Source organism: Maylandia zebra, linkage group LG17 (assembly GCF_041146795.1).
Source record: "Maylandia zebra isolate NMK-2024a linkage group LG17, Mzebra_GT3a, whole genome shotgun sequence".
NCBI classification, from domain to species: domain Eukaryota; kingdom Metazoa; phylum Chordata; class Actinopteri; order Cichliformes; family Cichlidae; genus Maylandia; species Maylandia zebra.
Window position 1 is genome coordinate 33,013,680 of NC_135183.1, and position 14,293 is coordinate 33,027,972.

The 14,293-nt window shown below is 41.2% G+C and overlaps 1 protein-coding gene and 1 long non-coding RNA gene across 8 annotated transcripts in view; one reads left to right on the plus strand and one right to left on the minus strand.

The window, feature by feature from the left end:
• Nucleotides 1-14,293, minus strand: part of foxp2 (forkhead box P2) — a 104,419-nt gene that overhangs the window by 70,542 nt on the left and 19,584 nt on the right. The window contains exon 1 of one of the 7 annotated variants that reach the window (XM_012921759.3): nucleotides 1,348-1,692. The exons of 5 other annotated variants lie outside the window; for them this stretch is intronic. The gene's annotated coding sequence lies outside the window, so the exon portion shown is untranslated. Of the gene's footprint in view, nucleotides 1-1,347; nucleotides 1,693-14,293 lie in introns of those variants that run through there. One more of the 7 variants, XM_012921762.3, reaches the window with a different exon arrangement.
• Nucleotides 799-5,193, plus strand: LOC105941143 (uncharacterized). Its single transcript, XR_001167769.3, has 3 exons — nucleotides 799-1,071; nucleotides 2,452-2,652; nucleotides 3,455-5,193. It is a non-coding gene; the product is annotated as an uncharacterized LOC105941143 (long non-coding RNA).

The window sequence follows — 14,293 nt, forward strand, 5'->3', positions numbered from 1 at the left end:
CCACCCGCCACACAGCCCCCGCCCCAGTTCCCCCCTTCTCCTTTCCTCTCCTCTCCCTCTCTTGCCACCTCACCACCACTGTACCATTCATGCATACTTAAATCACACTCGCCCCATTAAAAAAAAAAAGAAAAAAAGAGGGGAAAAAAAAGAGAAAGCCCAGACGCCTCTCCTGACAATTATTCTATCATTTCCAGTTGTCACCGGGGCAATTACCGATCGGGGGGCCCTTGTGCAGGTCGGACATGCAGGCCCGAAAGAGGAGGCTTGAGTTGGGGGAGAGAAGGAAAAGAATGGGAGAGGGACAGCGGAGGGCGTGTGTATGCGTGTGTGCGCGCATGTGTGTGTGTGGAAGGAGGGAGGTGGGGGTGTGGGTGAGGGGGTGTAGTGTACAAAATGGAAATTTATGACAGAGAGACGGTGGCTTCTTTCTCTCTCCGCACTGGATATAATTAGACCATCATTTTTTTAAGTCTGAAGATAATGAAATTTTGCAATTACAGGAAAACACCACTTAATCATTTCATTCACCGGTTTAGTGGAAATGAGCAATACCGCAATTACTAGGTAAAGCTCTGCTTTTGATGCATTTTTAGAAAATAAATCTGAGATAAGTTTTTTTTATTTATCTCAGCTACTTCCAAAAAGTAGCAATAAAGCATGTGCATCTGTGTGCAAATGTCTAAGTGTGTGTGTGTGTGTGTGCAGGTACTCTGCGTGTGGGTGGGTCCTGTGTATGACTGAGAGAGTGTGTGTATGTGAGAGTGTGTGGGGATCTTCACACGGGGACTGCTGTGACTCGTCACAGGATGTTCGCCGGCTCTCCCCTTGCATCTCGCCTGCATGCTTACCAGGGAGGCTCGCGCTGCTCTCGCTCTAATCGCACATCTGCTTCTCTGAGCACACGCTCTCTGTCTCTCTCTTTCTCTCTCCCTCGTGCAAGTGCACACACACTATCGCTCTTGCGCACAACCTGCCGGACCTGCTCTCTCCTTTGCTCTGTGTAGTCGGCATTGCTGAGACAAGAGGGGGACAGAAGTACGAGAAGAGAGAGGTGCACTCGCCGCAAAGGTATGTGTATCTGGCTTTATACTAGTGCTTTTCCTTTCAGCTCCGATTGTGTGCATGTCAAAGTGTGTGTGTGTGTGTGGATTCAAAGAGTCTGAATGGGATTAGTGAAGGGCTCAGCGGCAGTCGGTAGCCTCCATACCGTGCACGGGGCACTTAAAAACAATTAAGCCATATCACAGCCGTGTATTTCCAAGTTACACGACATCACGAAGCACTGCTACGTTAACACAAAACTAAGTCCTACATAGTCCAAAAGAGGCAGATAAAATGACCTACCTTTTAAACAATGACTGAGAAATCCACTCTCCCTGGTAAGAAGCATTTGAAGAAGTATTCTCAGAAACCTGAGAGCATTACGGTGCATCAAAAATGAAGAGAAGGGGAAAATGCCAGTAGCGGAAAACAGACGGCAGGAAAGTGGAGGCAAAAAAGGAAGAAAAAAAAGTAGAGTAACTAGCTGACGCTTACTGTCAAAGACATCACCAGAGAAGTATTTACAGCGGTATTTACAGTAGTGCGAGGGGAGAGCACCTCTGCCTGGTCACGTCTGAGAGACAGTTGCCGTTTCAGTGCTGCCTAATTAAAACAAGTCAGGCAGCCCCGCTGGATTGTTTTGACGCCTGAGGACCAATAGTACACAAAAACCAGTGGCTTGATCGGCGGGGTAGGGGGGCTGGTCGTGGGGAGCAGAGAGGAGGGGGCGGAGGGTGGCGAGAGTTGGCAAAGAAATGGGGGGGGGGGGGGGGTTACTGGAGGAATCTGAGAGGGGAGGGAGACGACAAAAGGTTGAAAACTGGCGAGACCGCCACATGCCGAATGCTTGCTTACTATTTTTCTAAGATGATCATTAAAACTGTTATAAATACCTTAACAAAAGGTATTTTTAAATGTAAATGATTGGCCAAACAAAACAGTTATGGGAAGGGAAGGAAGAAATATAAAAAGATATACAGAGAGAAAAAAGAAAAAAAATTAACACACAAGCTGACAAACATTTCACAGCTTTTCTCCCTCAGCCAGAATGTTTAAAGGCTTGGTTTACTACTTGATAAAAGGAGAAAATGTGCTTGTACAAATGTTACATTCACATATTTGAAGCCTAATGAATTAGGTCAGTATCTATTACTAGAAGTGCAAAAGCTGCCAATCCCTATCGCCGGCTAAAGACGCTGACAAAAGCTGAAACGAGCTGAACGAGTCTCGGCTGGGATCAGATGTGCTGCGTGTGATGTATTGACGTGTTTCCCCCATTGTAAACAACGCACAACAGGCAATGAGACGGAACATTTAGGGCTAATGGTGTTTGCCAATCTTTTTGTCAATTTTTTTCCTCCTCTTTCTCTCCCCTTTTTCTCCCTCCCTCTCCCTTGCATGCCACAGATGTTTTTCTTAGTCGCTCCAACAGACAGGAATCTACTGGCAAGAAGAAAGGCTCGGTCTTCCCCAGGAGAGAGGAGTACAAAGCCCCCAGTCTGCACACAACAGATGCCGAAAGCTAGTCCATCTGCCACCAGCTTGCAGTGCCACATGGGCCAGAGAGATTTAATACAAGAGAGGACTTTTATTTATTCCTTTGCCTACGTAAGTTTGTGCCACATAATCAAACACAAATACACATCTAAATCTGGCACAGATGCAACTTTAAAATTAAATTCACACTAACGGACACACACATGTGCGAGCATACAGGCAGCCGCAAGAGGTTATAGGGAGTGCAAGAATCTTCTGTTTTAAAGAGCGGCACCCGGGGCAACTATGACAGATTTATTTAGGTAAAGATGTAGCCCCCAACGCGGGGTAAAGACCACTTGAACTCACAGCTCAGAGCGGCGCACTGGTATAATTTAACAGCCTCTGAATAGCACATTATCTCCCCGGCTCTGTTGGAGCATATTTTAGCTGTATGATATCATTATTAAGAGACAAACACAGACCAAAAAAAAAAAAAAAGGTAGCATTTTCATTAGTGTCAACTGTCTGAGCTCTGAGCCAGGAAAGGTAAACACCAAACAATCATGACAGGCTGAAAGAGACCGTGGGAGCTGAAGCAGGCGAGAGAAAGAGAGATGACAAGAGTGGAAAAGCAAGCAAGAGAGAAAAAAAAAAGAGACAGCGACGGAGAGAGTCAAAAGGGGCTAACATTAAACAACTGCTGTTAATTGCTCTAAGCATCCACATTATGCCAGTAATTTCTCCCATTTCTCTTTCAGCGCTAAGGGCTTCAGGCTAGAAAGCTCCTTCAGCCCCTTTAATAAACTACTCAGAGTGCCCCACTGGAAAAGACAAACACGAGGCCCCTGGCCTTAGAAACATTTGCCTCACTAGGGGGAATGCTATGCCTGTTTCTACACTTCTGTGACAATTCTGTGCCTTCTCCCTTCAGGTATTTGTTCCCCACGTCTCTTCTTCCAGTGCTTTCTGCTGCCAAGGTCAACAGAGACAAACAGGCCCACCAGCGTCTTGATGTGGTGGCAGCAGAACAGTGAGAGGGGAAAGAGGGAGAAAATGGGGGAGATGGATAGATAGACATGTGTGGTGGGTACAGTGGGGAGGGGCGATGGTGGCAGCAGCTGGTTACCAACCTCGGCAAAAGCAGCAGCAGTGGAGGAGCAGTGCATCTGAAACGCACTCAAACTCCACACTGATGATAGCAATAAATGCTTCCCATCTCCCAGCACTGCTATAATTTCCATAGTTTATAGGCACACAAACACACCACTACTATTTTAATTAAAGCTACACTGGCACTGGGGACAAAGTCAAGTGTGCCTTGAAAAGCACATGCACTGCTGTAAGGTCAGCTACTAGGAGCCAATCTTCAGCTATAATTTTATTAACAGGTATTAGCCTAAATGTATTGAATTTACAAAATAATGCACTAATTTTTAAATTAAAAAAAAATAGGACAAAAGGCAAGCACAAAGATTTCTCAGAGATTACAAGTGTAATATAGGTATATTTCTCTCAAACCTTTCAGTAAGTCTATTTATGTTGTCTTACTTCCCAGAAATTTAGCGCCACCTGGAACAATTGGTAGAGCACCCGTCATTATTCATCACCTAGCACGCTAGCAAGGGCAGCCTTACCACTGCAGGAATTGTTGGCTTAAAAATAAATAACTTTTGAGTTCTACACCACTATGGAGAGGAAAAGCTTTGCATTTAAAAAAGCTTTGCATTTAAAAAATAAAGGTTTTCATATGTCAGTCCTCTGACATATGAAAACCTCTTTTTTTATAGAGAGGTAAAAAGATTTGCTTGTCTTAATACTTTGGTTTACTCAAAGCACATTCTTCCAACTTGACACTGAAAGTGCTCAGCCAAGATTGAACTTGCAGGAGACTGTAAAGGCTTTTATAAACACATTTTACTGTCACAGAGGAAATAAATTAAGCAGGGATGGTGATGAGCCCTTAAATTGCATTTATGACTTTATGGTTAACTCAAGTTTCTATTTATATTATACATATGTTACACTTGTATTGAAAAAAAAATGAATATGTTATTTTTATATACACGTGTAATATGAGGTCAATAATCCTGACTTTTCAATATAAGGTTTAAAATGTCCTCTTTTAATTTTCCCATTTTTGGAAATAAATTCATGTCACACACACACACACAAGGTCCTTTCATAAGTTGTCACATAAATGTTCCACAAGCATAATTCCTGTTCCACTAAGTCCTGCCTACAAAGAATGAAATGAATAAGCCAAATAAGGCATAATGAGGGGGTAGGGCTCTTACTAGTCCTGGTCAATGCTGATCACATGATATGTTGCTTATGGCCACAGAGCAAAGACCATTACAGACCGGTGATTATATAAGTGGTTGGAAGGCAGCACCATTTTAATATACTGTACTTAAGCACCGGGGTATCCATGGCAACTTGCCCTGCACCGTGCATTCAGAAAATCCCTCATGAAATGCCTATTAAGTGGATGATAATGACAGTGTCCAAATATATTTGCATATGTGTTTGAAAGCCAAAAAAGAAAAAGAAAAAAGAAACACAAGAGAAGTCAATGGGGGTGGAGGGGTCCCCGATTGTTGCAATCATAGTAATAATCATAATAAATATGTTGACTTTTGTTTGTTTGCTGCTATTGTAAGAAATACAACATTTTTAAATCAGTGATTAATGAAAGGCTTTGCTTCCAGTAAGACCAGTACTGCCACAGTTGATTATTATTGGTAATGTGTGTGAATTAAGGCCTCTTCGCCTTCCTCTGGGATTCTCCACATGTGACTTCCATTTGCAACTCTGGCCGAGTGCCCAACAGGACATCCCTGAGAGAGTGTTTGCTTGACTCAATATCAACAGCCCGAGTAAGCAGCTGGAGGGGACACTCTGGCCAAACCCAGCCATTGCTTCTATTGAAAATAAACTAGGCTGTGCATTCACTGGGCCCAAAAATATCAACACGCGCTGCAAGGAGCCACGTATAGCACTCTGCACTGTTCCGCTGGTGCCTCTCAAAGGCTTAATGATACCTGCACCTCCCCTCCAGCTGCTTCTGCCGACGCCGTAGCTACACACAGACGGCAGGTGGGCGGGAATTAAAGTATACATTACAGCAGAAAAATAAAAAGAGATCGAAATGACAGAAGTCAGACAGTTCAAGCTAACTGGGCCTCTTGAAGCGAAGGAGCTGGTAGACTAGCGACAGACACTCCAGGTTAAATTGGCCCTCCAGTGCCTCCTCTTATTTTCCCCCACCACCGCAGCTGCCTCCGATGCCCACCCCCAATTCTAAAAAAAAGAAAGAAAGAAAAATAGCTTTTCTTCAAAAACATATTTGAATTAAACGAGTTGCTGAAATCAAAGGCTCAGCTGAGATGGATAAATTTAAACAAGCAAGTGCAGCTCACAGCAGTTTACCTGTTATACAGCAGATTGGAAGGAGATGAAAGAATAGAGCATGGAAGACAACTTCTCTTTTTTCACAGCAGTAGATATGATCATATAGTAAAAGGCAGCTACGGTTTAATTAGATTCCTACTAGGAGAAAAGTACATGCTACTGAGTTGTTGTGGTTTTTTTGTTTTTTTATCTTCTTGGCCACTGAGATGTCATCAAGCTAAAGCAACGGCCAAAAAGAAAAAAAGGCGAGGGGGGGATTCAATAGTCGTCTCATGCATTCAGATTTCCTGTTAGGGGATGAATCTGAAACCCATTTATGACAGTGATCTGTAGTGTCTGAGGATCCCACAGCTCCAGCTCTGCCAAAGAGATTATCATTCCCAGAACCACGGCTACACAGTTGAATGGCAAAGAGACAAGCTTCACTGGCAGTCAAAAGAGCACAACACCTGTATATGCTATGCAACAACCCGCTATCTAACATCCAAGGAATCCCATCAATGCACTCACAAGTAGCAATAAAAAATGCTTTCATGCCGGATGAAAAATTAGATGCTGACCATGAATTAGATAACAGGGAAACTTTTGGGAATAATCCCCAGAAGCTGTTGTGACGTGGAGCTTTTAAGTGGACTTTACAGACCTCCGATTACCTCAGCCTTCTGGGTTCACTGCTGACATAGTGGCTATCCATTCATGACTAAAACACCATTCGACTTGATACCAATTACACCTTTAAAAAAAAAGACCTGATCAAATTAATTCAGGAAAATGGCATTCTAGCAAAGAATAATAAACTCATTATATGGAAAACTTAAAACTCTCATATTCTCCACACCACGGCTAATTCAAACCTAATTTTTACTAGCCACTAATTTGAGGGTGAAGGGGTTGGGGGGGAGTAGGAATTACATCTGGAGGTAATTCAATGTGTGGAACTGAGCCCAGTGGAGGCTATAATACCCCCCCACTCGCCCACACGCACAAAAAAAAAATACAAAAAAAGACAGACAAGACATAGAGAAGGAACTATTTAGGTGAGTGGGACTTCCGGAGCACTGAAACGACACTTCTCACAAAAATGTTTTCATTATGCTGTCACCAGACACAGGCTGGAGAGGATATAGGTGCTGCAGGCACAGACAGAGAGACAGACCGAAACACTGATAAATGAGGAAGAGGGGGAGAGTTTTTTAGGAATTGTGTGTATAAGGTGCAGGCTCCTCCAGACAGCTGCACTGGCTCAGGATTTAGCCAAGTATGTGGAGTTGAGGGAAGGTTGCGGGTTAATTTTGACTCCACCGTTGGGTGTTGTGCCCGCTGTAAAGGCTCAGAGTTTATGAGGAAGTCTCCCTCTCAAGTGACCAGCTACATCTGGGCTGCCTAAGTGGGCTGCCTAATAAATGGCACACTTTTTCAATGATCTGCAATTTCAAAGCACTGAGTAAAGGGTATCCAGCTGTATCAATTTCACTGTATGGATGCAAACTTAGCAGCTATTTGCAGGGAAGTATTTGTGCGGAGACTAGAAGTGGTAATGTTTGAAAGCTTATTCGTGATGACGCTGAAAGCAGTCACACCGCTAGAAACTGCGGGAAAGAAAAATCTAAAGTTTGGCTCCCAACAATCCCTGCAGGAGAACATTAACATGTGATAGAGAAACTCGCCTCAGTCCCTTCCACACCAGAACCCCCTGCTCTTCACTTAAATCCTTTGCCATCCCTTCAACGCTAAATGTGTTTTCCAAATGAAAATAAACGGAGTCTGACTGGTTTGAGGCAGTCATACTCGGGAATATGAGATCAAATAAAGGCTTCTGTGGAGGCTGAAAGGAGAAATGAAATGGCTTCTGAGGGGGAGATGTACCGAGTAATAAAATTACTCCTTTATATCTTCCTAAACAGCACATGTTCCCCCTGGAGTGGGTGAGGGCTTCACTTCGGTCAAAGACAAGTATGCAAGTGGCAATTTTTCCTTCAGGAAGATTCCCTGATACACTTCTGGAGACTTGGCACACTGCAATTTTCTTGAAAACGAGAAACTATTTCAGCAACAAGTTAAGCGGAACTTTGGAAGTTTCACTTTGATGATGTGCTGGTACACGCTGTCATTGAAAGGTATGTTCCATTAAATTGGAACAGCAAGATGATTCATAAGCCTATTGCTTTTCAATGTGTTCAAACTAGGCTGAAATGTTCGACTGTATTTTATACTAACACATACAGTTGACTTAGAGCTGACCATGATGTACCACAAACACAGCAAATCATTTTTGGGATGAAAAATTTTTCTGCTTTGAAATTGGTTAGCTATTCCAATTATACAAGCACCACTCCATTTGGCATTGGGGGGAACATTTACAACAAAAGTATGAGTCTAACTACTTAAAATCATGCAATTGATTTGTATTATTAAAAAGCTGGTCACAATAATATTCAGATGGACTTTTTCCACTACAGCAGAAGGGCTGTATTAGAGGAAATTTGCAATCGGAGAGAATACATTATAATTCATTATACAGTAGCTATTAAACCTTCAGTAAAAATGCTTTAGTACAAGGATTGAGCCACTTATCAGACCTACTCACTACCTTTAAAAGCTGTCCATGTTCAGTGCTCTGAGTGGCAAAAACGCAATCGCTGATGACTTTGAAAATAGGACGAGATGTACAATTTATCAAAACAGAAACGGATGGCAGGGATTTCAAAGAATCAAAAGGTTGTAACTGTTTGTTCAAAAATCACAAGAGAAAGGAAGACTGCAATTTATGGAATTAGAAAAAAGAAATTCAGAAAACCATTTTTAGAAGTTATCAATAGAGTGGCTTGGGTTATGCCAGCTGAAAAAAAGAGACTTTTAAAAAAGAATAAGTGTCAATAAGAAGTGTATTGTTCACAAAATGTTTTTCACGTTTTGTGAGGCGTTCACAAGAGGCGTGAAAACGTTTCATCTAAAAATCTCTGCATCTTTCGAGCAACATATATAATGTGGACTTCTAATGAGATTAATTCAAGAAAGTTAAGCATCAGTTTGGCATTAATTACGTTAACTACTTCTTTATAAACAGTGACAACTAGCAAACCTGTATTGGTTACAAACATATACAAGCAGACTGCAGACTGATTAGAGATCTCATGACACCAGGCACCAAAAATAGTGAGTGCATGCATGAGTGGCTTATAAGCCTTGTCAACTTATCACTGTGGATGACTCTTAATTTACACAAAGGTGCCCAATTATACTTGGAGGCAACATTCTCAACACTGTGCGAACTTGGGAGACAATAACTTTCTCTCTTTGTTGTCATTTGCCCCTGTCGAAGCCTGTTGTCATCTATTCAAGAAGACAAATGGCAAATGGGATGTTTCTGACAGCTTAAAAGTACCCATCAGCTGCCCTTTAGACATCTCCCTGCACATCCATCTCCTGAACCTCCCCAAACAAACAGCAGGCTCCACTTCAAATACATAGCAGGACTATTAGGTAATCTTCTCTTCTTTGTTCACTCTCCCTGAGACTTGGTGACTTACCTCAATCTCTCCCTCTTCCAACTCCTGCCTTCAAGCTGACAGAACTAGAGGAGTGCACCGCAGCGAATGACTTGAAATTATCTTGTGTTTTCAAAGACATTTTATTTATCGGTATGATGATGATGAAGGTATGGTTTTAAAGTGCGAGGGGGGAAGAGAAGAGGATGGCCGGAGCACAAGGGCTCTTTGTTTTAGGAGAGGACAAATCTGAGGTTTCCTCTTGGATTTTCAATATCCTGCAAGGTACCAAACAGTTACAGTAGTCTAGTGTCTGAGCTTTTCTTTTTTTTCTTTTTTGAGAAGGGAGGGGGTATAGAGGCTTGCTACGTGTGTCTGTGAATTGTTGCATGCTTCTTAGTAAAACGCCGTGTGGCTTCCAACAAAGCCTGGGAAATCAATCAATCTGCAAAGAAATACTCCATATGCCAGATGTGGCACTTGGAAAAAATAAGACTTAAAAAGACTTGGACCCACAAAGGGTTCCAAACAGTATAAAATCATGTTGAAATCAAATATTTGCTACAGATGAATCGAGCTGTCAAAGTGCTACCTATTCCACTTTGAATTTCTGCTTGTTATTTTAGGTGGCTTCACGAAGGCATAGCATGTCAGAGCTTTAAGTGTGTAAACATCTTTCTCTGAAATATATCGCCACTATTTACTTTACAAGTTGCCAAGGAGAATGAAAGACAAATGTTTCATTAGCAGGTGACTTTTTTTTCCTTTGGGTTTCTTTTACAAGTCTTCAGTAGTTCCGCTTCTTGACACATATACATACATACACTGAGCATAATTATAAATGCAAGGCTTGCTATAGGGAGCTGAACTTTTCACACCTTTCAAAGCCACAAAATTGGATGGTTTTGTGGTTGTGCAGCTGCCGCTTCGCGCTAATGCAAGGCGGTGTCATATGAAAAATATTCCTCTCCCCAAACCACAGGGCTGGTCATTAATGAAACACAGGCCGCGCAGTGAGGTCATACAGAGTCTAGATTTCAGCAGCCACACTTAAAAACCGCTCAGAGAGAATAGAGAAACATGAACACAAATCAGATTCCAGCTCCAAGGACGGGGAAAATAAATAAATAGAGAAAGGCACTGGCCCCTCTCACATTTTCCCCCAGCGCTCTGCAAACAACCGTCAACTGCAGCTCAGAAACAGCTCACAATGAGAGCAGACTAAACAATCTGGTCCCGGCCAAGGAAAATGCTAAGCAACTCTGCACACAGGATGTCTCACCCTAATTGCCAACTATCAAATCTCACAATGGAATCTATCCATTTGGCAAAATCTTTACAGCAAACTTGGCAATATGTCTTTGCTTTTAAAAGTGTCAACTTTTTTGATGAAAAGGCTGGACACATAAAGATGGGGAAATACTGCTGTCAAGAATTTCATTTCCATCTTGGATTCGACGGGGGTTTGTAGAGCTTACAGGAAAACTACCAATAACGTGTGCTGAGAGGGAGAAAAACCTTTTATTGGACAAAGGTGCTAGGGGTCTTGTTAACGAGTGATTAAAATCCTCAGCATTAAGATAAACAGACTAAATAGGTCCCCAAAGACGTGCAGACTCATGAAGGAGAGGGAGCGAGGGCAAGCCCGAGTCAGCAAGAGGGACGGACAAACTGTGTGCTGGAGCTGGGCATGCATGGGAGTGTAACTGGATCCTTGGGACTGGTATAAGAAGCAGTGTTACCAGGAGGGACAGGGCTCTAAACAGGAAACTAATGGGACAGTCTCCACCATCCGCCATGTGGCATTGTATTTTCCAGCCAGTCGTAGCCACGCTCACAGAAACCCCATGACTTCAAACAGCCAAAATAGCAGCACATTCATGAAACAGAACAGAACTACTGGGAATTAAAGAAGGCAGGAAAAAAGAAAACACACACACACACACACACACACACACACACACACACACACACACACACACACACACACACACACACACACACACACACACACACACACACAAAGGTAGCAGACCTCAACAGCAGATGGTAAAATTAACATTTCAACAGTTCCTTCCTTTCATGTAGGTCTCGGCAGAACTTTTTCTTAAAAAAAAAAAAAAAAAATGAAATCCAAAAGTAAGAGGGGCTTGGGTTTTTGGTAAGATATAGTGGTGTAGAAGGCATCTGGAAAAGGTGAAGAGGAATATTGGCTTATTGCTCCTGATGGTCCACCTCTATGAAAAATTAAATAGGTCTGTTTTGCAGGTTTCCCCTCTCTAGAGTGCCCTAAGCTGTGTTATGGAAACATCATCTTGGTAATTTATACGCCAAAGAACACCTGGTGATGAAAGAAAATAAACTATTCCTCCCTTTCTTTCTCCATTTAAAACCTAACACTTGGACTTTGCGTTCTCTTCCTTTGATGTTTCCTTTTTCCATCTTTTTAATGTCCATCCATTTGGCTTTTTTTTTTTGCAAGAAGTTGGCATCTATTGTAGAGTTAAGTCGTTCACAAAATGCTTGTCAGATTTCATTTTGAAGTCTTGATAGAAACTTCAAAAGGTGCTGTAAAGATGTTATCGTGGAGAGACGGAAAGACTGAGGCATCTCTAATAAAGACCCAAACAATGGACAGCCTCTCTCATTTCCAACCCTGTCCAATGGAGCGTCTCAGTAGTACCCATTAATTTGGACACAGTTCTGGCTAAATTACATGTGTTCCACCTCTGTGACATTTTAAATGCAATTAAAAGCTGGTTATGGAAGTGTGCACGGACTTCCCTGTGATGAAGGGAAATCACTGACGTGATTAACATGCAAACGAGCTCATGCTGGCAGACTAGATTGGGGTTTGAAAACCTCAATTACTTTTGTGTGATTATCTATTTACCAGTACACAGATTTCCATTTCTCATCTCCAGCCGAGTTCCCCGTGCACGAGCCTCAATTATACGTTGCACACCTTTATTTATGATGTGCACGATGCTGAAATACAAGCTGTAGTTATTTTTTACTGTGATATATTGCTTCTTTACAGGCTGCTTGTGAAGCAGGACCACCAGATCAAGACTTCTTAATGTTGAGCAATTTGCTTTGTGAGCACTTAATATGATCTTGATCCCCCAGCGCCCCACACACCTCTAATCCATCCATCCAACTCCTATTTAAACTCAGCTTAAGTCTCACTCTGTGTGAGAGAACAGGAAAACTAATGGACAAATGGTGGCCAGAGTGGAGCGCTCTTAACTACAGTTTTAGGCTTGAATACTTTTTATTTTTTTCAACTCATAACTACAATGTAAGAAATGTCCCTGTTAAATAATGGTATGAACTGGCAACTACTTTTTACAGTGTAATACCACAATTTATACCAACAAATATACAATTTACAATCTAGCACTGACAGATATTTGGTTGCATGCATATATTATATAACATTCTTTATATATTATTGTAAAATGATTTAAATATTGTAATAAACACATCATTCATAACCCTAAAAATCCTCAGTTTGCTTGACCTTATTCATGAACCCTACATTCAGTGTCTTGTCACTCTTGAACAATGAGAAGAAATTCATTACACAATACAATTCTAGGAGTTTCATCTAAAATATTAGCAACAGTAAGTCTAAACATTAAAAAGAAAAATGAAAAACACGAGTTAATATTGTGTCGACTTAAAAATGTACATTCCCAAAGGTGAACCATCTCCTGGGAATATTTAAAACTTATTAGCTAATTTCTTTTCTAAGGGTTTGACAAATGACATGACAGAATTTGACACATGATTTTGCACTGAGTGTACTGACACCAAAGTCTGACTGACTGAAAAAAAGCACTTTTCAAAACACTTTGAGTGGTCAGTAAGACCAGAAAAGCACTGCATAACTACAAGTACATCACATGAAAAAAACATAAAAATACAAAAAATATTGTATTGGCTTCTAAGTAGCTTTCTAATAATATGTTTTGCCCCTCAAAGGTCTTGGCATTTACAGCAATAAATTGCACAAGAAGAGCTGTACATTACCATACAAGATTCCCACATTTTTCTAATCAGCAATTTCATACAGTAAATGAAAGCCTTAAAAAGTGTCTATTAGTAAATGGTGAGGTCTAATATGCAGTCTAGCGGTATGTGGTGATTAATTGAGTACAAGGACAAAACTATATCAAGGAAAGAAATTAACTTGAGGAATGTCTTATAGTGTGCATCATCTTGCTTGGAATGAGTAGAAGAATTTATAGCAACACAACTGGAGTGCATGTGGATTCATTTAAACAGCGAAGCAAAAACAACAAGGAGTAGTTTAATAAAGTATTTTAGTAACTGGATCAATGCGTACTTAGATTCAAACCATTTTATCTGTGGGATATTTTTCTTTTTAAATAATATAGTGCACATTTTATTTTATTATTTTTTTTATTGCCAATGTTCTGACAGTTTCTCAGTGCCCAGGGACAGAAGGAAAGAGGAAGACACGTATCTGTGGCATAGCCAGACTTTTCACATTGTGCCCAGCATACATAAAACATTCCCTGTTGCTTGAGCTGGAGCAAAAAGGAAAACAGTGCCATCAAGTGAAATATTTGAGGATTCCTCAAACACCTTTGCAGACAGATCTATCATGTCATCAAAGAGAAACCAAAAGAAGAAGCTGATATTCTTTGATAAACTTTAATTAAATTGATTTATTTATCCAGGATAAGAGATTGCTTCTCTTGTCAAAATGATAGCTTGTCACTGTTAATCATATTGAACACGTTTTAACTTTATACTTAAAAAAAGTATAATTCAAATGTATTTGGATTCCTCTGCATGCTTTTAAGAATAAATAATCCACAAATGTGTACTCTGAATGAGAA